The 27808-nt window shown below is 48.4% G+C and overlaps 1 protein-coding gene across 1 annotated transcript in view; it reads right to left on the bottom strand.

Moving 5' to 3' along the window:
- OXGR1 (oxoglutarate receptor 1) overlaps positions 1-16119 on the bottom strand; it is a 40411-nt gene extending 24292 nt beyond the window's left edge. The window contains exon 1 of the mRNA XM_068265253.1: positions 16036-16119. The gene's annotated coding sequence lies outside the window, so the exon portion shown is untranslated. The remainder of the gene's footprint in view (positions 1-16035) is intronic.
- Between the last annotated feature and the right edge of the window lie 11689 nt (positions 16120-27808).

Genomic DNA, 27808 nt, shown 5'->3' with positions numbered 1-27808 from the left:
TGTGCTTCCCTGAGATTTCCACACACCGGTGGATGTCCTGGGCACAGGAAACTCTGCACCGTAGCTCATGGGCATGCCTAGAGCGATGTTGCATAAAGAGGGTGGGCGGAGAGACAGGTGTATAATGAGTACGGAGGTCGACGTGACAAGAGGTGCCACCAGCATTCTGGTGGCCATATTCACTCTCCTTTTTATGGGGGAAGAGTGGGCTCGGTGATTGCCTTTCTCCCCCTTTGGAGTGAGACCATTTCGTCAATGCACCGTCTGGTCCAGTACGCTCTCACCCTATTCCTGATTTAACCCTAATGGACTCTGATGGTGGCTTTGGTCTTATGCAACTCTCCCTCTTTCTATGGTGCAAGGCTGCTCTCCCATGTTCCTTTACGGTGGGCTGTGTGCCAGTAATCTCTGCCCCTTTTCTTCTCTCTGCGCTTTTGGACATAGTATCCTGGGGGACACCCAGGTCTGGCCGAACCAATGGTGGTCGGCTCAGAATAGGAATAGGACAGTGGGTGGGAGTAAAGGATTTTACCCAGAGAACAGTCCTTAGGCCTCGTTTGCTCCTTTTCTTTCCCATTCCCCCCTCCCTCTCAGTGTTTTTAAGTAGGGATACGAGGTGGTTTTAACCAATATGTGTAAATAAAAATGTTTTTTTAATGGTAGCATATGGAGACTGTAACAGTCACGACAATGGGATCTATTTGGGGTGATGTAGGTCTTCCTGATAGGTATAGCATGCACTTCCACTAAGATTTGAAGCAGGGATGGTTTTTTTTGGCATGTTAGCCCAAGAATTTATGTTATATATGATATTTCGGCACTCGTTGAATATAGTAAGGCACGTCACTATGACATTCGCCGGGACAGGCGATCCTCCCCTTTTTCCTTCACAGACACACCCCATAGGCGGACACATCACTTCTCACACCCACAATGATACGCAATAGGTCTCCTCCCCCTCAACCCGAACACACTCACTCCCCAACACTGCGGGCCAATGGCGAGCGTGATGGGTGGGGCTTTCAGCTAACATCTCGGAAGTCCGTGCACGCCGCCATTGCCCTGGGACAAACGCACGTGAACAGGCACCACACCGGCGCGAAACGGCTGTTGCGCCGTCCTCTCATCCCCTGGTCACCCTCCCGCACCCGTCCTCCACTCAGGTCAGATCGACCCACTGTGTATATGTCTTATGCAATGTGACATGTTTCTTGCCTGCTGGCGAAAAATTATGGCAAAATAAATGTGATTTTGGGAAGCTGTGCACGGACTGCCTTGTATGCTCTGTGAATGTGTAAAAATACACCCCAAAACACATTATACTACCTCTCCTGAGTACAGCGGTACCACATGTGTGGCACTTTTTTACACCCTAAGTGCGCTAAGGGGCCCAAAGTCCAATGAGTACCTTTAGGATTTCACAGGTCATTTTGCGACATTTGGTTTCAAGACTACTTCTCACGGTTTAGGGCCCCTAAAATGCCAGGGCAGTATAGGAACCCTACAAATGACCCCATTCTAGAAAGAAGACACCCAAAGGTATACCGTTAGGAGTATGGTGAGTTCATAGAAGATTTTATTTTTTGTCACAAGTTAGCGGAAAATGACACTTTGTGAAAAAAAACAATTAAAATCAATTTCCGCTAACTTGCTGTAACGATTGTGGAATTCTCTCCGTGATCAGCACACAGGGCGTGCGCTGACACTGCGGAAATCCTCCACAAGCGTATAATTTGAGGGAACCCAGCAAAAGGTGCAATGCACCTGTAGAGGGAAATTCCTGTCGGCAGGTGGAGCTGTGGAGTGCAGAGGAACAGCTCCTCTGCCCTGCCACACACGCCAGACAGGAATTGCACGAAGGGAAGAAACACAGGGCAAGATAGCCCTGAAAGAGAGAGATCAAAGTGACAGAGGGTATGTGTGTCCACCAATCTAGTCGCCACCCTGCGACGATGAACACACAACCATGAAGAACAGGTGAGAAGGCAATCGCCAGAGATGGCGATTGCTAACAGCGACACAAGACTGAATAAGCACAGATGAGGAATGTATGTATGTCCACCAATCTAGCCGCCACCTGCGACGGCGGACACACAACAAAGAAAACTGAGTGAGAACGCAATCGCCTGAGAAGCGATTGCGAATGAGATTGAGCAAAGGGACATATTGTATGTGTGTGCACCAAACTAGTCGCCAACCCGCGACGGTGCATACACAACAGCAGATATGAAGTAGGAACGCAATCGCGAGAGAGGCGATTGCCAGAGGTGACACAAGGCTACAGCAAGGAAGAGCACGAGAGTAGCAAAGGCACAGCAAATATACAATGAGAAGATAAGGAAATTAACAAACGCTAACTAAACGCGAACACCGCACTCATTCGCAACAGTGCATGCGTTTATGCGCGGTCTCCGCATGTTAAGCACAACAGAAACAAGCACGCCTAACTAACCACCGACAGACAAACATGAAACAGAGGACACGAGCGCTTGCTTAACGGTTACCTCACCGAGCCTCCAGCAAGCGTTCCTAGCAGACAAGACAGATACACGAAAACAGGAATAAGTGAGAGATACGATCCACTGCTCTTTCCGCCAGAGCGAGTGCGATCCAAGTATAGAAACAGAGCGAGCTGGATCCACTGCTCTTTCCGCCAGAGCAAGTGCGATCCAAGTACAGCAAGAGAGATGGAGATCAGATGGATCCACAGTACAGAAGGAAGGGAGACTGCTACACTCACAAAATATCCCAAATGGGAGCAGGGAGTTGCAAAGCCAAAAGTCCAGAAGTAGTGACTACGCTCACGCGTATCGGAGCAATAGATGGCTCCTTAATCAAGCTATGATTAAGGAGCCATCTATTGCTCCGATACGCGTGAGCTTTTATCTGTAACATTTTGATATGGAATAACTTAATAAAGACTTTTCTATTTTGCCCTACCATCTGGTGCAGCGGGATTTTTATCACTACAGATGGATCCACAGCACTAGCGCCAGGCAAGTGCGATCCAGGCAAGACAGATCAGATGAGATAGCTGGTAGCAACCGCTGAAAGATCAGAACGACTTTCTGTCGACCACCGCTGGGACAGGACAATCGCAACAGACAAACAAAACAGATAAGCAATCCTAACTGCACTAGGGAACCTGCCTAGTGCAGTCCCAGGAATTACTCTAAGCTAATCTTAAACAATGAGCAAGGCTGACACTCCAGGAATGTTTCACAGGACTAACCCTTATGACCAGCCCAGGTCTGTGATATCACATGGTATATATAGAGCAAGCCTACAAAGGATGTGGCTAGGCAATCTGCATGACAAACGTATGCAAATTCCTCAGCAGCAAGCTGCAAAACTGACAAAAGGTCTCTCTTCCAGAGACCTGCAAAATGCAGACCTGAACAGTGGTCAAAAGGCCGCCTGCCTGCGCAGGCAGCCGAGCGGATCCTCACAGTACCCCCCCCCCTCTAGGGTCGGATTCCAGACGAGCCTCTAACCTGATATTTGCAAAAGACTCTAACTGAAGACTCATGAAGGTCAGGACAGCCCGACAAGGCCCAATTCCAGAGTCAGCCCACCCGAAACCTACCTCATCGGAAGGAGAAGCCACCGAAACATGCCCATCAGTACCACAAATCTCAGTGTAACACCCATCAGGACTGTGAATGCCTGAGAAGAAGCCATCGACACCCACCGAGCTATGCTCACCACCTTCCAAGGACCGTCCAAAAATACCAAGCCTGTCACAATACCCATTCAAAGTGTCCTTTTCCACAAAGCACCCACTGCTGATCTCATCCAAGGTACCAGGAAATATTTCTCCCAGGATCTCCCAGAACACTTTGAAGCTCCGCAGAGATCCCAGGAGGGCAGAACGATCACCAGGCTCACACAGAGAACTATCTAGAACCCCTATGGAACCAATGACAAATCCGGATTCAGAATTACCAGGACAAGCATCAAGACCAGGGCCTTCAGGGACCACCTCTGGGCATGCAGGCAGGCAACATCAGAACAGGTTTCCACCGAGGAAGCATCTGAGCAGACTGGCAACCAAGACACACGTGGGCTTTCTGGGTCACAGAACACATCGGGGTACACTAGCCCAAGGGGAACCTCAGGACACGTCGAGGAACTGCCAAGCTCAGAGTCCGTCATGACAAGACCAAAGCCAGAACCGGGCAGAGAATCATCACGAGTAGTGGTCACAAGCACTGGACTTTCAAAAGAAGGCTTGGACTCAAACCTAGAAATCTCTGTGACAGTAATATCATCATTGACTACATATGAGTGAAGCTCCACCAGAGCTGCAAAGGTAGTCAGCACAACAGCAATGCCTACTGAAGTGGGCAACACCTCAGAAGGACTTGGGGGGCAGGAGACATCTCCTACAAGTTCTGCACCCTTTGGGAGGAACTCGGAGGTCTCCAGGACATCAGACAAGACCTCAGGAACATCATTTTTCAAGTTTTCTGAGAAGGATTCTGAACTATCCATGTTACAGGGCAAAACTGGAACTTTATTTTGTGGACAGGGCAGATGTCCCAGGGAAGGTTCCACCATAAACTGAGACTGAATTTCATCATCATGAGCGGAATGTACAGGAATATTTACTGGAACACACACTGACTCCCTAACTTTAATCTCACTGCACCCAGAATTCTGCGTAGCAGTCAAACTAGCTTGCAACTCCAAAACTGCAGAAAAACAGGTGAGTATAGTAGCAATACCTAGACGAGCCTCTAGGGACACTGCAGGAGACTCTAAACAAGGCCATATTAACTCATCCAGAGTACAGGGTGCCGAATCAGCATTTTCCTCAGAACAAGAAAGGGACTCACAAATGTCAGTGCGAGTGGAGATCATGTTTTCATTCATGGTACATGGCAGATTCAGAGAAAGCTTCTCTGGGCAAAGCAAAGAAGCTTCAGCATCAGATTCGCAAAACCGAAGCGCTGTCTCACTCTTAGATTCGGCTAACAATGTCAAATCCGAGGAGTCAGAACGCAAAACTTGCGAATCAAAAATCGCTTTAGGTTGTGAAACTGACGCTTCCATAGCCCAAACCTCCGCGATCTGCGGGGCAGACTGTAAGGCGTTCAGGACAGAAACACTGGAGCAACTGTCACCAGGCGACGGGCCCTTACAGGTGTGAACAGGGTGAGACAAAGACGCATTTGCAGTAGAAATAGCGACAACATCAGGAAAAACGTTATTAGACATATTAATTTTACTTTTGATGCTGCATAATTTTGGAATTTTCCCCATAGCAGGATCACAGATGGAAGATCTTAAAGATCTGTCTCTAAATGACAAGGGGTCCCACACATCCTTGAGAAAACTGGCACATTCATGCTGATCACAATCTGCAGGAACATCCGAGAAACAGGCATCAGATCGCACAGATTCAAACTGCACGCAGTCAAGAGAGAATCCTCCAGGATTCTCACAGGAATCAACCACAGTGGCACACCCACTCATTTCAGATCGCACAATGTCAAGACTCACATGCTTTAACCCAGAAAGGCAGGAACAATTATCCGACAACGATGTCTCTTTATTGGAATCAATTGATTGGTGTGTGTGCAACTCATCCAAAATCGTCTGCCATACATAAATCAGCAGATCCACATCACCCTCGTCACATTCATCGGAATCAATCAAAAGGTACATAGAATCAGGGGCGGACTGGCCCGGGAGGACGGGGGGCGGATTCCCCCCGGGCCGCCGCCTCCTCAGGCATCCAGGGCCGGCTGCGCAGCACTATTTATTTGTGCCGTCATAAATAACTTTTGCAGTGCTGTGGCCGATCAATCTAAAGCCCCGCCCCCAGCAGTAGCTCTTCGCTCATATCGGGCTGCAGTCCAGGGCATTGGGTGAGAGAACTCCTGCTCCTCCTCGAGCCTGCCCCGAGATTGGTCATTGGCTGGCTGCACTGTGGCTTCCAAACTCCACCCCCAGCCCGAAGATGCACTGTGCTGGGGGAATTGCAGAGACCCTAGGAGGAACCACCGCCAAAATCACGGCAAAGCTCCGCCCCCAAATTGCCGCTAAGCTCCGCCCCTAAACGGGAGCAATTATTTCCTGCAAATGCAGAACTCTGGAATGGTGAGTGAGATATATCAACCTCCTCTCCCCTACAAACTGTATTGGGGGTGTCCCTGTCTCCTTCTCTATCACTAAAACTGTCAGGAGGCTCACTGGCTTACTGTGGGTGGGGGGCTCTTTGGTACTTATGCTCTAGGACAGAGGTTCCCAACCAGTGTGCCGCAACACATTTATGTGTCGCGGCAGCACCAGCTATGTGTCGCCGCTCTCTGCTCCCCCTGCTCGTCTCCCCCGCAGATCGCCTTATTATCTTAGCAGCGGCCGCTCTCCCCTCTCCAGCGCATGTATTTATTCAAGCAGCGTATCTCCCGGCTGCTCTGTGTGTGATGCGCAGGAAGCATGGCTCGGTTACCATAGTAACGGCGATACATATCGCCGCTACAGGAAGCCGCTTCCCTGCTTCCTGCGCATCACACACAGAGCAGCCGGGAGATACGCTGCTTGAATAAATACATGCGCCGGAGAGGGGAGAGCGGCCGCTGTTAAGGTAATAACAGCGGCGGGGACGGGCGGGGGGCACCACCTACCCATACTGGCTATACCGGGGCACTATACTAGCTATCCTGGGGCACTATACTGACTATACTGGGGCACTATACTGGCTATACTGGGGCGCTATACTGGGGCACTATTCTGGCTATACTGGGGCACTATACTGGCTATACTGGGGCACTATACCGGCTATACTAGGGCACTATACCGGCTATACTGGGGCACTATACTGGGGCACTATACTGGGGCACTATACTGGCTATCCTGGGGCACTATACTGTGGCGCTAACCTGTGGCACTATACTGGCTATACTGGGGCACTATTCTGGCTATACTGGGGCACTATTGTGGCTATACTGGGGCACTATACTAGCTATACTGGGGCGCTATACTGGGGCACTATACTAGCTATACTGGGGCACTATACTAGCTATACTGGGACACTATACTGGGGCACTATACTGGCTATACTGGGCTGGGGCACTATACTGGCTATACTGGGGCACTATACTGGCTTTACTGGGGCACTATACTGGCTATACTGGTGCACTATACTAGCTATACTGGGGCACTATACTGGGGCACTATACTAGCTATACTGGGGCACTATACTGGGGCACTATACTAGCTATACTGGGGCACTATACTAGCTATACTGGGGCACTATACTGGCTATACTGGGGCACTATACTGACTATACTGGGGCACTATACTAGCTATACTGGGGCACTATACTGACTATACTGGGGCACTATACTGGCTATACTGGGGCACTATACTGGCTATACTGGGGCACTATACTGGCTATATTGGGGCACTATACTAGCTATACTGGGGCACTATACTGGCTATACTGGGGCACTATACTGACTATACTGGGGCACTATACTGGCTATACTGGGGCACTATACTGGCTATACTGGGGCACTATACTGACTATACTGGGGCACTATACTAGCTATACTGAGGCAACTAAACTCCCTATACTGGGGCAACTATGCTAGCTGTGCCACCCTCACCAATCCCCCCCCCATGATTGTTACTGAGCCCCTCAGTGTGCCTGCAGCATCAGCAGATTGTCACTGAGCCCCTCATTGTGCCTGCAGTATCAGCAGATTGTCACTGAGCCCCTCATTGTGCCTGCAGCATCAGCAGATTGTTACTTTGTCACTGAGCCCCTCATTGTGCCTGCAGCATCAGCAGATTGTTACTGAGCCCCTCATTGTGCCTGCAGCATCGGCAGGTTATTACTGAGCCCCTCATTGTGCCTGCAGCATCAGCATATTGTCACTGAGCCCCTCAGTGTGCCTGCAGCATCAGCAGATTGTTACTGAGCTCCCCACCATTGTGCCTGCAGCATCAGCAGATTGTTACTGAGCCCCTCATTGTGCCTGCAGCATCAGCAGATTGTCACTGAGCCCCTCATTGTGCCTGCAGCATCAGCAGATTGTTACTGAGCCCCTCATTGTGCCTGCAGCATCAGCAGATTGTTACTGAGCCCCTCATTGTGCCTGCAGCATCAGCAGATTGTTACTGAGCCCCTCATTGTACCTGCAGCATCAGCAGATTGTTACTGAGCCCCTCATTGTGCCTGCAGCATCAGCAGATTGTCACTGAGCCCCTCATTGTGCCTGCAGCATCAGCAGATTGTTACTGAGCCCCTCATTGTGCCTGCAGCATCAGCAGATTGTCACTGAGCCCCTCATTGTGCCTGCAGCATCAGCAGATTGTTACTGAGCCCCTCATTGTGCCTGCAGTATCAGCAGATTGTTTCTGAGCCCCTCACTGTGCCTGCAGCATCAGCAGATTGTTACTGAGCTCCCCACCATTGTGCCTGCAGTATCAGCAGATTGTTACTGAGCCTCTCATTGTGCCTGCAGCATCAGCAGATTGTCACTGAGCCCCTCATTGTGCCTGCAGTATCAGCAGATTGTTACTGAGCCCCTCATTGTGCCTGCAGCATCATCAGATTGTTACTGAGCCCCTCACTGTGCCTGCAGGATCAGCAGATTTTTACTGAGCCCCTCATTGTTCCTGCAGCATCAGCAGATTGTTGCTGAACCCCTCATTGTGCCTGCAGCATCAGCAGATTGTTACTGAGCCCCTCATTGTGCCTGCAACATCAGCAGATTGTTACTGAGCCCCTCATTGTGCCTGCAGCATCATCAGATTGGTACTGAGTCCCTCTTTTCTATCATACGGGATGTGTCATGTATATCGGAATGTTTGGCATGATGTGACGTGTCACGGATATCTGAATGTTTTTCGTGATGTGTCACGACCTGGAAAAGGTTGGGAACCACTGCTCTAGGATTTCCCTGTCTTCCTATATCTGGTTCTATGGCTGCCTATACTGGGGGAGGGCTAACTTCACTACCACCACACCTAAAGCTAACCTTACCGCCATCGCACCTATCGCTAATCTCACCACCACACCTAATGCTAACCTCACCACCGCACCTAGCGCTAACCTCACCACCGCACCTAGCGCTAACCTCACCACCGCACCTAGCGCTAACCTCACCGCCACACCTAACGCTAACCTCACCGCCGCACCTAACGCTAAACTCACCGCCGCACCTAGCGCTAACCTCACCGCCGCACCTAGCGCTAACCTCACCGCCGCACCTAGCGCTAACCTCACCGCCGCACCTAGCGCTAACCTCACCGCCGCACCTAGCGCTAACCTCACCGCCGCACCAAACGCTAACCTCACCGCCGCACCTAACGCTAACCTCACCGCCGCACCTAACGCTAACCTCACCGCTGCACCTAGCGCTAACCTTACCGCCGCACCTAGCGCTAACCTTACTGCCGCACCTAACGCTAACCTCACCGCCGCAACGCTAACCTAACCGCCGCAACGCTAACCTCACCACCGCACCTAAAGCTAACCTCACCGTCGCACTTTACGCTAACCTCACCGCCACCGCACCTAACGCTAACCTCACCGCCACACTTTACACTAACTTCACCACCGCACCTAACACTGACCTCACCACCACCGCACCTAACTCTAATCTCACTGCCGCACCTAATGCTAACCTCACCTCTACAGCACCTAATGGTAATTTTTCCTCCGCACCTAACGGTAATTTCACTACCACACATAATGCTTACATCACCACCAAAGCGTCTAACGTATTGAGCCAGTGCAACTAACGGAAATCTCACCGCTGCACCTAACGCTAATCTTACCACCACTGCACCTAACACTAATCTCATCGCTAATCTAACCGCCACACCTAACCTCCCCGCACCTAACGATAATCTCGCTTCCGCACCTAATGCTAATCTCACTGCCGCCTCACCTAGCGATAACCTCACTGCCGCTACACACCTCGCTGCCGCCGCACCTAGCACTAACCTCACTGCTGCCACACCTTCCACTAACCTCACCGCTTCTGCACCTAGCACTAATTCACTGCCGCCTTACCCAGCACTAATCTCACTGCCGCCACATCTCAATGGCGCCGCACCTAACACCAACCTCACTGCTGCAGGACCTAACACTAACCTCACTGCTGCAGCACCTAACACTAACCTCACTGCGGACGCACCTAGCACTTCTATCACTGCCACCTCACATAGTGCTAACCTCCCCACCGACACACGTAGCACTAACCTCACTGCCGCCACACTTCGGTGGCACCGTACCTAAAGCCAACCTCACTGCCACTGCACCCAATGCTAACCTCACTGCCAAAACACCTCGCTGGTGCAGCACCTAACAAAAACCTCACTGCCGCCGCACATAACTCTAACTTCACTGCCACCTCACTGCCCCCTCACCTAGCACTAACCTCTGTCACCAAAACTCACCACTGCCACACTTAACACCAACCTTACCGCCGCTAAACCTACCACTAACCTCTCAGCTGCTACACCTAACCTCTCAGCTGCTACACCTAATACCAGCCTCACTGATGCTGCACCTAGTCTCACTGCTGGTACACCTAGCAGTAATCCTCCTACTACCACTACTCGTCGCCATTATTTCTTGTTTTAGATGATCTGAGCTTTGTGACATGGTGCATTATCCTGCTGGTAGCCTTCAGAAGCCACCAGGTACACTTTGGTCATGAAGGGATGGGCATGGTCAGCAACAACATTCAGGTAGGCTGTGGCATTTAAACATTGGCCAGGTGGTACTAAGGAGCCTAGAGTAGGGTAAGAATATATCCTCCACACCATCACACCACTACCAGCAGCCAGAATGAATCCATGCTTCCTGAACCACTCATTGGCAGCTACCACCCCCTTGCCACAGCACCCACAGGTGTATTGTATTCCCATCCTTCCTCCTTCAAAATAGTTTTCAAACATCCTTTTTGCAGGAACTAGTTAATGTAGTTAATGTAACATTAAAATGTACACTATATACATTTGCACACAAAATTGATATTTATTTGGACTGGGGTATGCATTTGGCTTGGGGTTAGCGTAAAAGGGCCTCTAGGTTGTGTTTTCCCCCCAGGCCAAAAGGTCCCAGTCCTCCCCTGCATAGAATCGAGACAATCATTTAAGACATCTTCGCTTTTTGCGATGTAAAAATCGCAAAAGGCTTTCCAATCAAAATCAAATTCCTCCATCAAGGCCCCAATGTCCCATGAGGCAAATGGAGGTTCAAACAAGCCAGTATCCAGATAATCTCCATATGGGTGGAGTTCAGGAACAAGAACAGATTTTTTAACTACTTTAATATAGTGTGCGATCCTACCTATAATAGGATCCACATAAGCTTTGGATTGGGGCAAGAAACCCGGAGACTGAGCAACATCATTGTAAACATCATTATCATACTGAATGGTTTTGCACATTTCAGACTTGACAGAAATAACCTCTTTATTTGTGGTTGCTATGGGCAACGAATCTTTTGGCTGACAAGCCAAATCAGCAGACTGGCCTGCAAGCACCAACTCATTAACATATGGAAATGACAGAGACATGTTGCATAACCTAATCTGATCAGCATCATGCACTGCAGGAAAAAACTCATAGAAATAACTTGGCATGCAAGTTCCAAGCTTACGAGAAAAGACATGAGCCAGAAATCTGCGAGGGTTATGTCTCAGATTCTCGTGTCTGGCATACTCATCAGCCCACACGAACAGATCCCCTTGGAAAAGATTGTAAGCAATCTGACCACTCCAAGTGGAAATATTGGTGGCCTGAAATTCAGGATTTGCCAAGAATCTGGAACATTCTGATATGAACTCATCTCTGGTTTCAGAGTCCAGTATCTTAAACCTCTTAAAGACACAGGACCCATATTTGACGAAATCGTACAAATCGGAAATTCCCTCTACAGTGGGAATTTCTGTTTGGCTGGTCATACTGTAACGATTGTGGAATTCTCTCCGTGATCAGCGCACAGGGCGTGCGCTGACACTGCGGAAATCCTCCACAAGCGTATAATTTGAGGGAACCCAGCAAAAGGTGCAAAGCACCTGTAGAGGGAAATTCCTGTCGGCAGGTGGAGCTGTGGAGTGCAGAGGAACAGCTCCTCTGCCCTGCCACACACGCCAGACAGGAATTGCACGAAGGGAAGAAACGCAGGGCAAAATATCCCTGAAAGAGAGAGATCAAAGTGACAGAGGGTATGTGTGTCCACCAATCTAGTCGCCACCCTGCGACGATGAACACACAACCATGAAGAACAGGTGAGAAGGCAATCGCCAGAGATGGTGATTGCTAACAGCGACACAAGACTGAATAAGCACAGATGAGGAATGTATGTATGTCCACCAATCTAGCCGCCACCTGCGACGGCGGACACACAACAAAGAAAACCGAGTGAGAACACAATCGCCTGAGAAGCGATTGCGAATGAGATTGAGCAAAGGGACAGATTGTATATGTGTGCACCAAACTAGTCGCAAACACAACAGCAGATATGAAGTAGGAACGCAATCGCGAGAGAGGCGCTTGCCAGAGGTGACACAATGCTACAGCAAGGCAGAGCACGAGAGTAGCAAAGGCACAGAAAATATACAATGAGAAGATAAGGAAAATAACAAACGCTAACTAAACGCGAACACCGCACTCATTCGCAACAGTGCACGCGTTTATGCGTGGTCTCCGCGTGTTAAGCACAACAGAGACAAGCACGCCTAACTAACCACCGACAGACAAACATGAAATAGAGGACGCGAGTGCTTGCTTAACGGTTACCTCACCGAGCCTCCAGCAAGCGTTCGTAGCAGACAAGACTGATACACGAAAACAAAAATAAGTGAGAGATACGATCCACTGCTCTTTCCGCCAGAGCAAGTGCGATCCAAGTATAGAAACAGAGCGAGCTGGATCCACTGCTCTTTCCGCCAGAGCAAGTGCGATCCAAGTACAGCAAGAGAGATGGAGATCAGATGGATCCACAGCACTAGCGCCAGGCGAGTGCAATCCAGGCAAGACAGATCAGATGAGATAGCTGGTAGCAACCGCTGCTCCAGCTATACTCCAAGAACAAAAATCAGAACGACTTCCTGTCGACCACCGCTGAGACAGGACAATCGTAACAGACAAACAAAACAGATAAGCAATCCTAACTGCACTAGGGAACCTGCCTAGTGCAGTCCCAGGAATTACTCTAAGCTAATCTTAAACAATGAGCAAGGCTGACACTCCAGGAATGTTTCACAGGACTAACCCTTATGACCATGCCCAGGTCTGTGATATCACATGGTATATATAGAGCAAGCCTACAAAGGATGTGGCTAGGCAATCTGCATGACAAACATATGCAAATTCCTCAGCAGCAAGCTGCAAAACTGACAAAAGGTCTCTCTTCCAGAGACCTGCAGAATGCAGACCTGAACAGTGGTCAAAAGGCTGCCTTCCTGCACAGGCAGCCGAGCGGATCCTCACACTTGCGACAAAAAATAAAATCTTCTATGAACTCGCCGTACTCCTAACGGAATACCTTGGGGTGTCTTATTTCTAAAATGGGATCATTAGTGGGGTTCCTATACTGCCCTGGCATTACAGGGGCCCTAAACCATGAGGAGTAGTCTTGAAACCAAAATGACCTGTGAAATCCTAAAGGTACTCATTGGACTTTGGGCCCCTTAGCGCAGTTAGGGTGCAAAAAAGTGCAACACATGTGGTATCGCCGTACTCAGGAGAAGTAGTATAATGTGTTTTGGGGTGTATTTTTACACATACCCATGCTGGGTGGGAGAAATATCTCTGTAAATGGACAATTGTGTGTAAAAAAAAATCAAACAATCGTCATTTACAGAGATATTTCTCCCACCCAGCATGGGTATGTGTAAAAATACACCCCAAAACACATTATACTACTTCTCCTGAGTATGGCAATACCACATGTGTGGCACTTTTTTGCAGCCTAACTGCGCTAAGGGGCCCAAAGTCCAATGAGCACCTTTAGGCTTTACAGGGGTGCTTACAAATTAGCACCCCCCAAAATGCCAGGACAGTAAACACACCCCACAAATGACCCCATTTTGGAAAGTAGACACTTCAAGGTATTCAGAGAGGGGCATGGTGAGTCCGTGGCAGATTTCATTTTTTTTTGTCGCAAGTTAGCATAAATGGAAACTTTTTTTTTTTCTTGTCACAAACTGTCATTTTCCGCTAACTTGTGACAAAAAATAATATATTCTATGAACTCACCATGCCTCTCACTGAATACTTTGGGATATCTTCTTTCCAAAATGGGGTCATTTGGGGGGTATTTATACTATCCTGGAATTCTAGCCCCTCATGAAACATGATAGGTGGTCAGAAACGTCAGAGATGCTTGAAAATGGGAAAATTCACTTTTTGCACCATAGTTTGTAAACGCTATAACGTTTACCCAAACCAATAAATATAGGCTAAATGGGTTTTTTTTTAATCAAAAACATGTTTGTCCACATTTTTCGTGCTGCATGTATACAGAAATTTTACTTAATTTGAAAAATGTCAGCACAGAAAGTTAAAAAAATCATTTTTTTGACAAAATTCATGTCTTTTTTGATGAATATAATAAAAAGTAAAAATCGCAGCAGCAATCAAATAGCACCAAAAGAAAGCTTTATTAGTGACAAGAAAAGGAGCCAAAATTCATTTAGGTGGTAGGTTGAATGAGTGAGCAATAAACCGTGAAAGCTGCAGTGGTCTGAATGGAAAAAAAGGGTCTGGTCCTTAAGGTGGGTAAAGCCCACGGTCCTCAAGTGGTTAAGCAATAGCAAGTTATTCCCTGGTAGGCGCTATGTGAAAATATATAAGTGCTACATAAAATAATAATAATAATAAACATATATATAATATGATTTTGATTCCATATACCAGCCCTACTGAACACTTAAATATCTATACAGGAAATTATGGATTTATGCAATTTACTCCACAGCCGTTTAGTATTTGTAGTAGGGCCTGTTTCCACTACACGCAGATTCTGCATGCAGAAAACTGACTCCAATGAATGCCTATGGGAAATCTGCATCAGAAAAATCGCGTTCAGTGGAAACAGGCCCATAGGCATTCATTGGAGTCAGTTTTCTACATGCAGAATCTGCGTGTAGTGGAAACAGGCCCTAAAAAACGTAAACTGCGCACATATCGAATAGCTCATACCACATGGAATTCTTAGTTTAGCAGAAATATTTTTTCAGAAGTTGATGATTTGACTACTTTCTACTCATTTACCTTTGGGCTGCAATTAGCATTAAGCAGGCTAACTGTCTGTCTATCTATCTATCTATGTATCTATCTATCTGCCTGCAGGATCTGTCTATCTACTATATACAGCTTGCCAGTGTAATGACAATATCCAGACAATTATATGGAATTGTCATCCATCTGATGTCACACCCAGCGTCTCTTAAGGCAGCCTCACACCATACAATTTTTTAAATATCTGTTCAATTCAAGAATTGCAATAAATTTTCTGACTGATTGTAACATTTCAAAAATATGACCAATTTACCACACACCTATGTTAAATTTTTCCCCAATTGGGATAAAAATGATTGAAAACTCTGAGAAAATTGCTAGGGTGTGTCTATTAATAAAATGACAATCTAACACACACCATACAATCTTTAGAAAAATTGCAGAACATTTTCCAGCATTCCGGATAGATAAAAATCGAAAAAAAAGGGAAATCCAATCTGACTTTTCAGTCAAAAAAAGCTTTAGATTTTTTCGGGAGATCCGATCGTATTTATCTCATTTCTGTAAAATCGGATCATTTTATTGTATGGTGTGTGGCCACCTTTACAGTTGTCACCTCTCTCTAGCACTGAGCCGCACTTTGATGGATCTGTCACTGGTTGTGGAAATCAACCTTCTTATTTTTACCGTAGAAAAAAAAAAAGTATATTTAATCAGAGAAGTTGACTGTGTCCAGTTCTTGACATCCACCTGTCTCCTTATTTCCACTCATGTTCTGGAAATAAATATTATATATAAATCTGTAACAACATGCCTCACCTGTCTGAAGAAAGATCCGGATTTTGGTCACTGTTTCATTAGGTTTCTTCATAAGGAGAAAAAAAATAATCCTGCAGTCATTTCAAAGCGCAGGAGAAAATCCCTGATTACATGAAATAGTCACTGGATGAATATGCAGGCATGGAAAGGACAGCTGGATGTGGTTGCTGTACACACAAAACACTCACTAATTCAGATTAAAGTACTGTTTTGGTGTACTTACTCCTCCCATTGGTAATCAGGTGTTGTCACAACCATGATGTGATACAAGGCATCTTATTAAAGAAAGAAAGGCTGCTTGAAGCGACTGCTAGGACATGTGCCAAGGGTATATTTGGTTGTCCTACATTGGAATAAAAGAAAGACTTGGAAAAAACTGGGGTCATATATAATAATGAATGTTAATGTGAATAGCATGGTTAAAGGGTATCTTCCCTCAGTAATAAAAAAACATTTACATGGTAAGATTTAGTTTTATTAGCATGGAAATGCAGCATGTGCATCAGCCAGGATAATGGGAAACTGCAAACGTGTTACTTGTTTTTTTTTTAACCACATTGATTAAACAATTTTTAAAATATTTGAAGGAATCCCATTGATCCTTGGCCATAAAACAGTGCTGCATATGTTCTACCTAACCTCTTTACTAGGCAAGGCTTCACCTTTTGTGCAATCTTGATTAACCTTTTTGCAAAATATTGGTATTTTGGAGAAAGCAAAATAAACGTCAGGACAGAGAGTCCAGCACCAGTCTTCTGCATGTCACATGACATACATGAAGGGATACTAGGGCAAGCAGGAGGTGGAACAGCATTGAACTGGGCTGGGAGGTGAGAAATGCACTGCTTTTGCTGAGGGGGAGCTCTGCGAGACATGCATCGGGACACGGCAAAGTTTGAAGCAGCCTCTTCATATTTCCCCAATGCGGAAATTATGTAATTGTAAAGGGATTGGGCCGTTCATATCAGCGAGTTGTTCATATAAAGAAAACCACTTATATAGCGCTTTTCTGCTGGCGGACTCAAAGCACCAGAGCTGCAGCCACTAGGGCGCGTTCTATAGGCAGTAGCAGTGTTAAGTAGACTTGCCTAAGGTCTCCTACTGAATAGGTGCTGGCTTACTGAACAGGCAGAGCCGAGATTTGAACCCTTAACCATTACACTATCCAGCCACTACTTACACTATCCAGCCACTATGTCGGGCTTTCACAATTTGGGGATTACCTGTACCTTTTCACCTCCTTTTTGCCACTTTTATTTGAAGAGTGCTCAGAAGTTATTTTAAACAGAAGATGAAAAATGATCTCCTTGGAGAAAACTTAGATGAAAAATTATATTGAATAAGGACCTTTGGGTTTGATTCATTACATTGTGCTGATAAAGCAGCACAGCTTAACCCTCCTGGCGGTTTATCAAAATCCGCCAGGGGGCAGCAAAGCCATTTTTAAAACAAGGTCTCGCTACATGATAGCCGCTGCTCAGCGGCATCTCCCCAGCCCCTCCGATCGCCGGAGGGCTTCCCCCGTTGCCATGGCGACGGGCGGGATGACGTCACCGACGTCATCGACGTCGTGACGTCAAAGGGGACTCCGATCCACCCCACACTGATTGGCCAGGCAGCGCACGGGGTCTGGGGGGGGCGGCCGCGGCACGACGAATAGCGGCGGATTGGTGGGTAGCGGCGGCGATCGCATTGCACACGCAGCTAGCAAAGTGCTAGCTGCGTGTAGCAAAAAAAAAAATTATGCAAATCGGCCCAGCGGGGCCTGAGCGGTGCCTTCCGGTGGCAAAGCCCGAGCTCAGCTCCGGCTTACCGCCAGGATGGTTAATTTGACGGAGCGCATGCTATGCATGCCTTACATAGCAGCGCTCACTGATATGTAAGGAGCATGCCTTCTATAGTTATGGGCGCTGCTTACATAGCAACATGCGTAACTTTAAATGCGAGTGGTCCTGTGAAGTATCGTGACCGTGATACTTCAATAGCGGCCGCTATCATGTCAATTAACATAGTAGTAACTATGTTAATTGACATAGAAGCGGTCGCTAGTGAAGTATCACGGTCACGATACTTCACAGGACCACTCGCATTTAAAGTTATGCGTGTTGCTATGTAAGCAACACGTGTAGCTAAGGAAGGCAGCGAGCACTGCTATGTAAGGCGTGCATAGCGTGCGCCCCGTCATATTAAGCTGTGCTGCTTTATCAGCACAGCTTAATGAATCAAGCCCTTTGCATCTTATTTCAAGGTTTAACATATTGTAGCATAATCATGTATTAAAATCACTGTTATGATAAGTTTAATCTAAACTATTGGAATATACCTTCCACGGATTACAATTTTCCCAATAAAAGCATGGTAATTACAAAAAAATGTTTTGGCATGGGACTTTCATATTCCACCATAAGTTCCAAAATGTATGGGGAGCAGTTACCACCTGGGCATCAAAGTGGGAATTAGGACCATTGTCCTTGACATGGACAAGGATACCTTGCAAGAGCAGAGGAACATTTATTTCCCCTCTTGCACAGCATATCTGCCATGTGGATTGGTGGTTAGAGATAGCCCAAACAGTTCGGCGGCAAGCAGTATTCTCCGAACATCGGCTGCTTGCATTCGTGGCGAACAACAAACATTTGGAGTGTTCGATTCGCCCCTATACATCATCATTGAGCTAAACTTTGACCCCTTACCTCACAGTCAGCAGACACATGGCAGCCATCAGCTAGCACCCCTTCCTCGGCCCCCGCCCCCCTTATCAAAAAGCAGTTTGATAGGGGGGCAGGATTAATTCTCTGCTGGCTGCTGTGCTGACTGTTAGTGAGAGCAGGGACAGACTTGCTGCAGTTAGGTAGGGAAGGGTTAGGTAGGGTTCCTCATTAGCTGTGAAAGCTAGCAGCCCTTTTGAGGGGTAGCACATCGGTCTCCTGTTTTGTGTGTGGCACTCCACAGCCCACTGACACCCAGAGCTGTGTGCACACTACTGCTGTTGCCTCAATAAGTTGCAGGCACAGAACCCTTCCAGTGCATTATTATTTCAACTGTATTCTGATACATCCAGAACTGTGCATAATGTGATTTCTGCCTTATAGGGATTAAAACCTGACTCTTCGTCAAGTCTGTAATTTTTGGTGGGACTTTTGGCATAGTTCCCCCTCCGGCATGCCCCTGTCCAGGTGTTAGACCCTTTGAAACAAGTTTTCCATCACTTTTGTGGCCAGAAACAGTCTTTGTAGGTTTTAAAATTCGCCTGCCCATTGAAGTCTATGGCGGTTCACCAGATTTACTTCTTCGCAAACAGTTTTCGGAAGCTTGTGTTCGCCGTTCGCAAATGGAAAATTCTATGTTTGCGACATCTCTATTGGAGGTATTGTTCTGGTAAAGGAGCCACCCGTTTAATGTCTGATGTTTTGGCAATACCAGCCTGTGTAGGGACAAGGGGTTAAACAAATATGGGGCACTGCACACTGATATATTAAAAAATAATTACACGTGTGCCCACTCTCTCCTTTCCAAAGACAAGTTCTTGTTCTTTTTAGGTAAAGGACAGCATACTATTAATATAAGACTAACATGACCTGACCTGTGGGCTTGGATCAGACCACAAAAGCTAGCTCATCCATATAATGGTGCCCATACACGATACAATAAAAACGTTCCATTTTCCCGTTTATTCGATCTAGATGATCGAATCGAATGAAAGTTGAAAAGATTTTTTTTTCGATCAAGAAATTCAAATGATTATCCCGTTTTTTTCGAGAAAAATCTGATTGGACATGCTGGAAAAATCTTTATATTCGATCTAATGGAATAATCGAACTAAATTATCTAATCGGAAAAAAATGAAAAATTGTACCGTGTATGGCCACCTTTATACATACATGCAATGTCAGATTTATACTTTTTTGCCCAAGACCAATTTTTGTAATGCCTTCCCCTTCCATGTGCAGCACAGCCCCTCCCCTTCCATGTGCAGCACAGCCCCTCACCTTCAGTACGCAGCAGCACCCCTCCTCTTCCACATGCAGCCTATTTATCCATGTGTAATATCAATGTCGAGCTGTCTTTTATGTATGGCTCCTTTAGGCAGCAGCCTCCCTCTTCATTGTGTTGCTCCCCATTTGTAGCCTTCTCTTCCATATGATGCAGCAACTCTTCTTCTTTGTCCAGGTACCACTTTGGGTAGCAGCCACCCAAGACCAAGGTCTGCGTCGCCTTTCCAGAATTCCAAACCTGCATACATGTTTCACAAATGCAAAGGATAGAAGACATTATTTTGGCTTCTCCCTTGCTTCAGGGTGTATCAGGAACACACTTGTATCTGTTTGATAAACAGTTCACCTGTAGATACAACACTGAACTAACTTGTTAGCTGAAGGAGAATAATTTAGGATGTACATATTGTTTTATATTGTATTGTACGTATTATACAATACATAGTATTGTTTTATGAGCACTTTAACTGTGTAATATTAGTATGATTCTAAGGCATTTATTAAAGAGAATCTGTACTCTAAAATTCTTACAATAAAAAGCATACAATTCTATTCATTATGTTCTCCTGGGCCCCTCTGTGCTGTTTCTGCCACTCCCTGCTGCAATCCTGGCTTGTAATTGACAGTTTTAGGCAGTGTTTACAAACAAAAGACATGGCTGCTAACCAGCTTGTGATAGGCTGAAAGGAGCTCAGTCTGTGACTCTTACAGAGCCTGCAGGGTACAGTAGAGGGTAAAGAGGTGCCCAATGTATATAAAACACTTTAAAATCAATAAAATGAAAAAAGGTTGAGGTGGCTTACCTCACAGACGACAAACTCACTTTAAGTAAGGAAGTTTAATTGAATATTAAGCATAGGCAACGCGTTTGTGGGACTATGCCTACTTCCTCAGTGGAGTCAAGTTTAAAACACTTCACCTGCAGGTGCGTTGAGCTAGGGGGGGTCGGGGTAGGACAAGTAGAGTTGGGCCGAACGGTTCGCCTGCGAACGGTTCCATGCGAACTTCAGTGGTTCGCGTTCGCGTCCCGCAGGCGAACCTTTGCGGAAGTTCGGTTCGCCCCATAATGCACATGGAGGGTCAACTTTGACCCTCTACATCACAGTCAGCAGGCCCAGTGTAGCCAATTAGGCTACACTAGCCCCTGGAGCCCCACCCCCCCTTATATAAGGCAGGCAGCGGCGGCCATTACGGCCACTCGTGTGCCTGCATTAGTCAGAGTAGGGCGAGCTGCTGCAGACTGTCTCTCAGGGAAAGATTAGTTAGGCTTAGCTTGTTCCTGTCTGGCTGCATACCTGTTCTGTGAACCCACCACTGCATACCTGTGCTGTGAACCCACCACTGCATACCTGTGCTGTGAATCCACCACTGCATACCTGTTCTGTTCAGTGGACCCGCCACTGTATACCTGTTCATTGAACCCACCACTGCATACCTGTGCTGTGAACCCACCACTGCATACCTGTGCTGTGAACCCACCACTGCATACCTGTGCTGTGAACCCACCACTGCATACCTGTTCTGTTCAGTGGACCCGCCACTGCATACCTGTTCTGTTTAGTGAACCGCCACTGTATACCTGTTCTGTTTAGTGAACCCGCCACTGCATACCTGTTCTGTTCAGTGGACCCACCGCATCAGTGCGCATACCTGTGCAGTTAAGTGAACCCGCCACTGCATACCTGTTCTGTTCAGTGGACCCGCCACTGCATACCTGTTCTGTTTAGTGAACCCGCCACTGCATACCTGTTCTGTTCAGTGAACCCACCGCATCAGTGCGCATACCTGTGCAGTTAAGTGAACCCGCCACTGCATACCTGTTCTGTTCAGTGAACCGCCACTGTATACCTGTTCTGTTTAGTGAACCCGCCACTGCATACCTGTTCTGTTCAGTGGACCCGCCACTGCATACCTGTTCTGTTCAGTGAACCCACCGCATCAGTGCGCATACCTGTGCAGTTAAGTGAACCCGCCACTGCATACCTGTTCTGTTCAGTGGACCCGCCACTGCATACCTGTTCTGTTTAGTGAACCGCCACTGTATACCTGTTCTGTTTAGTGAACCCGCCACTGCATACCTGTTCTGTTCAGTGAACCCACCGCATCAGTGCGCATACCTGTGCAGTTAAGTGAACCCGCCACTGCATACCTGTTCTGTTCAGTGGACCCGCCACTGCATACCTGTTCTGTTTAGTGAACCGCCACTGTATACCTGTTCTGTTTAGTGAACCCGCCACTGCATACCTGTTCTGTTCAGTGGACCCGCCACTGCATACCTGTTCTGTTTAGTGAACCCGCCACTGCATACCTGTTCTGTTCAGTGGACCCGCCACTGCATACCTGTTCTGTTTAGTGAACCCACCACTGCATACCTGTTCTGTTCAGTGGACCCGCCACTGTATACCTGTTCATTGAACCCACCACTGCATACCTGTGCTGTGAACCCACCACTGCATACCTGTGCTGTGAACCCACCACTGCATACCTGTGCTGTGAACCCACCACTGCATATCTGTTCTGTTCAGTGGACCCGCCACTGCATACCTGTTCTGTTTAGTGAACCGCCACTGTATACCTGTTCTGTTTAGTGAACCCGCCACTGCATACCTGTTCTGTTCAGTGGACCCACCGCATCAGTGCGCATACCTGTGCAGTTAAGTGAACCCGCCACTGCATACCTGTTCTGTTCAGTGGACCCGCCACTGCATACCTGTTCTGTTTAGTGAACCCGCCACTGCATACCTGTTCTGTTCAGTGAACCCACCGCATCAGTGCGCATACCTGTGCAGTTAAGTGAACCCGCCACTGCATACCTGTTCTGTTCAGTGGACCCGCCACTGCATACCTGTTCTGTTTAGTGAACCGCCACTGTATACCTGTTCTGTTTAGTGAACCCGCCACTGCATACCTGTTCTGTTCAGTGGACCCACCACTGCATACCTGTTCTGTTCAGTGAACCCACCGCATCAGTGCGCATACCTGTGCAGTTAAGTGAACCCGCCACTGCATACCTGTTCTGTTCAGTGGACCCGCCACTGCATACCTGTTCTGTTCAGTGGACCCGCCACTGTATACCTGTTCATTGAACCCACCACTGCATACCTGTGCTGTGAACCCACCACTGCATACCTGTGCTGTGAACCCACCACTGCATACCTGTGCTGTGAACCCACCACTGCATACCTGTTCTGTTCAGTGGACCCGCCACTGCATACCTGTTCTGTTTAGTGAACCGCCACTGTATACCTGTTCTGTTTAGTGAACCCGCCACTGCATACCTGTTCTGTTCAGTGGACCCACCGCATCAGTGCGCATACCTGTGCAGTTAAGTGAACCCGCCACTGCATACCTGTTCTGTTCAGTGAACCGCCACAGGCTTGACCTGTGGCCAGAGCTGTCCCAATTTGCCATCCAACTTCTCTCCTGCCCTGCCGCAAGCGTCCTCTCAGAAAGGACCTTCAGCGCAGCTGGAGGCATTGTCACAGAGAAGAGAAGTCGCCTAAGTCACAAAAGTGTTAAGTACCTCACCTTTATCAAAATGAATGAGGCATGGATCCCGGAGGGCTGCTGCCCGCCCCAAGACTAAGTCAGTCCCCGCACATACAGCATCTCTGCCTGCACGCCGTGTGACTGGCTGCCTGGCCTGCCCCAAGAAGACTAAGTCGCTCCCAGTCCCTCCACACAGCATGTCTGCCTGCAGGCCGCTTGACTACCTTCTCCGCCACCACCAACAGGGTCCGGGACTCCAGGCGGATTGCTGAATTTTTTAGGCCGCTGCTAGCAGCGGCCGCTGTAATAATTTTTCGGGTGCGTGTACATGACTGCCTAATTTTTCTGGCTGCACTGCGGGCAGCTGCAACAACAAAAGAAAAGGCATGTACATGCGCCCATTCCCCTTCGTGATCATTACCTTGCCGTGGTGAAGGGGCTTGCGTATCACAATGGAGCAATGACCGGCGCCTAGATGAGTGTCTCGGGGGGCACACCCACGATAATAAGGTCGTTGCCTCATTGTGGTCAGACCAAATTTGATCAGCTGGACAGTCACTGTTCTGTCATTCAGCTACATCAGCCAGGTGACCATATGGGCTGTAAAGCCACCAAAACCTGCACTCTCGCCATGGTGCGCACCAGTAAAGCACGGCCGTCACTACACAAACAGCTGTTTGCGGTGCGTTACATGATGAGTTTGGTGTGTCAGTGTGAAGCAGTACCTTAATTACACTACCTGATTGATGTATACACATGCAAGATGTTTGAAAGCACTTTAGGCCTGTCATTTAGCATTCAATGGGCTTGATTCACAAAGCGGTGCAAAGTGTTTGCACGCCTGTGAAAAGCCCTTTATCACGCCTAAACTCAGTTTAGGAGTGATAAGAAGAAACTCGCGCGATCTCCCGCGCGCAAAGTTTTGCGCGCGTAGCGCACCGCGCTGCGCGCGCAGTGTGCCGTGCTTCGCGCGCAGCGTCCATTGAGCCCTATGGGACTTTGCGCGCGCAGCGCGGTGCGCTACGCGCGCAAAACTTTGCGCGCGGGAGCTTCGCGCGAAGAGCAGCACAAATCGGTGATAACTCAGCTTTGCACCACTTATCACGCCTAAAGTCTTTTAGGCGTGATAACTGAGTTATCACCGCTTTGTGAATCAAGCCCAATGTGATTTCTGCCCTTAAAACGCTGCTTTGCGTCAAATCCAGATTTTTCCCGGGGACTTTTGGCATGTATCCCACTCCGCCATCCCCCCCTCCAGGTGTTAGACCCCTTGAAACATCTTTTCCATCACTTTTGTGGCCAGCATAATTATTTTTTTTTTTCAAAGTTCGCATCCCCATTGAAGTCTATTGCGGTTCGCGAACTTTAACGCGAACCGAACCTTTCGCGAAAGTTTGCGAACCCGGTTCGCGAACCGAAAATCGGAGGTTCGGCCCAACTCTAAGGACAAGTGCCCAGGGGCGCCTGGTCCCCAAGGGCGCCCAGCTGAGCTTCGGTTTTTTTTTTTTTTTTTTTTTACGGGGGTGAGGGGAGCAGCGCAGAGAAGAGGGAGAGCTGTGCGGACGGTGGGGAAGGGGGGCCATCTCCCCCCTCCTTCCCTCACCTTAGGTGCTCTCCCTCCCTCGCTCTCCCCTCCAATGTCCGGGTGGCTGGCTGGCAGCGGCGGGCAGAACTCACCTCCGTCTCGCTCCAGCGCCGGCCGGAAGTTCGGGTGCGCAGCTGCTGCTCTGGTCTGGACCAGACCAGAGTAGTGGCAGATCCATCCGGCGCTGCGACGAGACGGAGGTAAGTTCCGCCCGCCGCTGCCAGCCACCCGGACATTGGAGGGGAGAGCGAGGAAGGGAGAGCAGCTCTTCTCTGCGCTGCTCCCCTCCTGCTGGGGAGGGGGGACACCTGACCTGGCTACCTACTCTGGGCACATATACCCCTACCTACATATATTGGGCACATATACCCCTAACTACATATACTGGGCACATACCCCTGGCTACCTACTCTGGGCACATATACCCCTGCCTACATATATTGGGCACATATACACCTAACTACATATACTGGGCATATACCCCTGGCTACCTACTCTGGGCACATATACCCCTGGCTACCTACTCTGGGCACATATACCCCTGGCTACCTACTCTGGGCACATATACCCCTGCCTACATATTTTGGGCACATATACCTCTAACTACATATACTGGGCATATACCCCTGGCTACCTACTCTGGGCACATATACCCCTGGCTACCTACTCTGGGCACATATACCCCTGGCTACCTACTCTGGGCACATATACCCCTGCCTACATATATTGGGCACATATACCCCTAACTACATATACTGGGCATATACCCCTGGCTACCTACTCTGGGCACATATACCCCTGGCTACCTACTCTGGGCACATATACCCCTGCCTACATATATTGGGCACATATACCCCTAACTACATATACTGGGCATATACCCCTGTCTACCTACTCTGGGCACATATACCCCTGCCTACATATATTGGGCACATATACCCCTGGCTACCTACTCTGGGCACATATACCCCTGCCTACATATATTGGGCACATATACCCCTAACTACATATACTGGGCATATACCCCTGGCTACCTACTCTGGGCACATATACCCCTGGCTACCTACTCTGGGCACATATACCCCTGCCTACATATACTGGGCACATATACTCCTAACTACATATACTGGGCATATACCCCTGGCTACCTACTCTGGGCACATATACCCCTGGCTACCTACTCTGGGCACATATACCCCTGCCTACATATATTGGGCACATATACCCCTAACTACATATACTGGGCATATACCCCTGGCTACCTACTCTGGACACATATACCCCTGGCTACCTACTCTGGGCACATATACCCCTGCCTACATATATTGGGCACATATACCCCTAACTACATATACTGGGCATATACCCCTGGCTACCTACTCTGGGCACATATACCCCTGGCTACCTCCTCTGGGCACATATACCCCTTGCTACCTACTCTGGGCACATATACCCCTGCCTACATATATTGGGCACATATACCCCTAACTACATATACTGGGCATATACCCCTGGCTACCTACTCTGGGCACATATACCCCTGCCTACATATATTGGGCACATATACCCCTAACTACATATACTGGGCATATACCCCTGGCTACCTACTCTGGGCACATATACCCCTGGCTACCTACTCTGGGCACATATACCCCTGGCTACATATACTGGGCACATGTACTCCTAACTACATATACTGGGCATATACCACTGGCTACCTACTCTGGGCACATATACCCCTGGCTACCTACTCTGGGCACATATACCCCTGCCTACATATATTGGGCACATATACCCCTAACTACATATACTGGGCATATACCCCTGGCTACCTACTCTGGGCACATATACCCCTGGCTACCTACTCTGGGCACATATACCCCTGCCTACATATATTGGGCACATATACCCCTAACTACATATACTGGGCATATACCCCTGGCTACCTACTCTGGGCACATATACCCCTGCCTACATATATTGGGCACATATACCCCTAACTACATATACTGGGCATATACCCCTGGCTACCTACTCTGGGCACATATACCCCTGGCTACCTACTCTGGGCACATATACCCCTGCCTACATATACTGGGCACATATACCCCTAACTACATATACTGGGCATATACCCCTGGCTACCTACTCTGGGCACATATACCCCTGGCTACCTACTCTGGGCACATATACCTGTCATGCTTACCGTCCTGGTTCTCTCCAGCGTCTCCGCGGGCGGGCTCTTACGCGCGCACGCGCGAGCTCGCTGGGATTTGTAGTCCCTGCTTCCTGTCATGGCGCGCACGGCATTGGGCGGTGCGCGCGCAGCGCCTGCGCGCGTGCGCGGTGCGCGCACAAGGTTGTGCGCATGCGCGCACAAGGTTGCGCGCACGCGCCCTCTGCACGGCGCGCTGCGCGCATGCGCAGGCGTTAATTTTGGCGCCCAAGCCTCTATTTAAACAGCTCTGCCCTTTAGAGCAGTGCTGTTTGTTCTTGCAGCTTGTACCAGTGAACCTGCTAGTTATTTGTTGTCTTCCTGATATCGACCTTGGCTTGTGACCCCGACTACTCCTGATTGCTGCCCGTCTCGACCCTTGGCTTGTGTTACCGATTACGTCTGTCTGCAGCCTGCCCTGACCTCTGGCCTGTCTCCGATCTTCCTGACCTCTGCCTGCCCTGACCCTGGCTTGTATTTCTACCTCAA

Source organism: Hyperolius riggenbachi, chromosome 2, assembly GCF_040937935.1.
Source record: "Hyperolius riggenbachi isolate aHypRig1 chromosome 2, aHypRig1.pri, whole genome shotgun sequence".
Taxonomy (NCBI): Eukaryota; Metazoa; Chordata; class Amphibia; order Anura; family Hyperoliidae; genus Hyperolius; species Hyperolius riggenbachi.
Note: the sequence above shows the minus strand (reverse complement) of the source record. Positions and strands in the feature narration are given on the sequence as shown.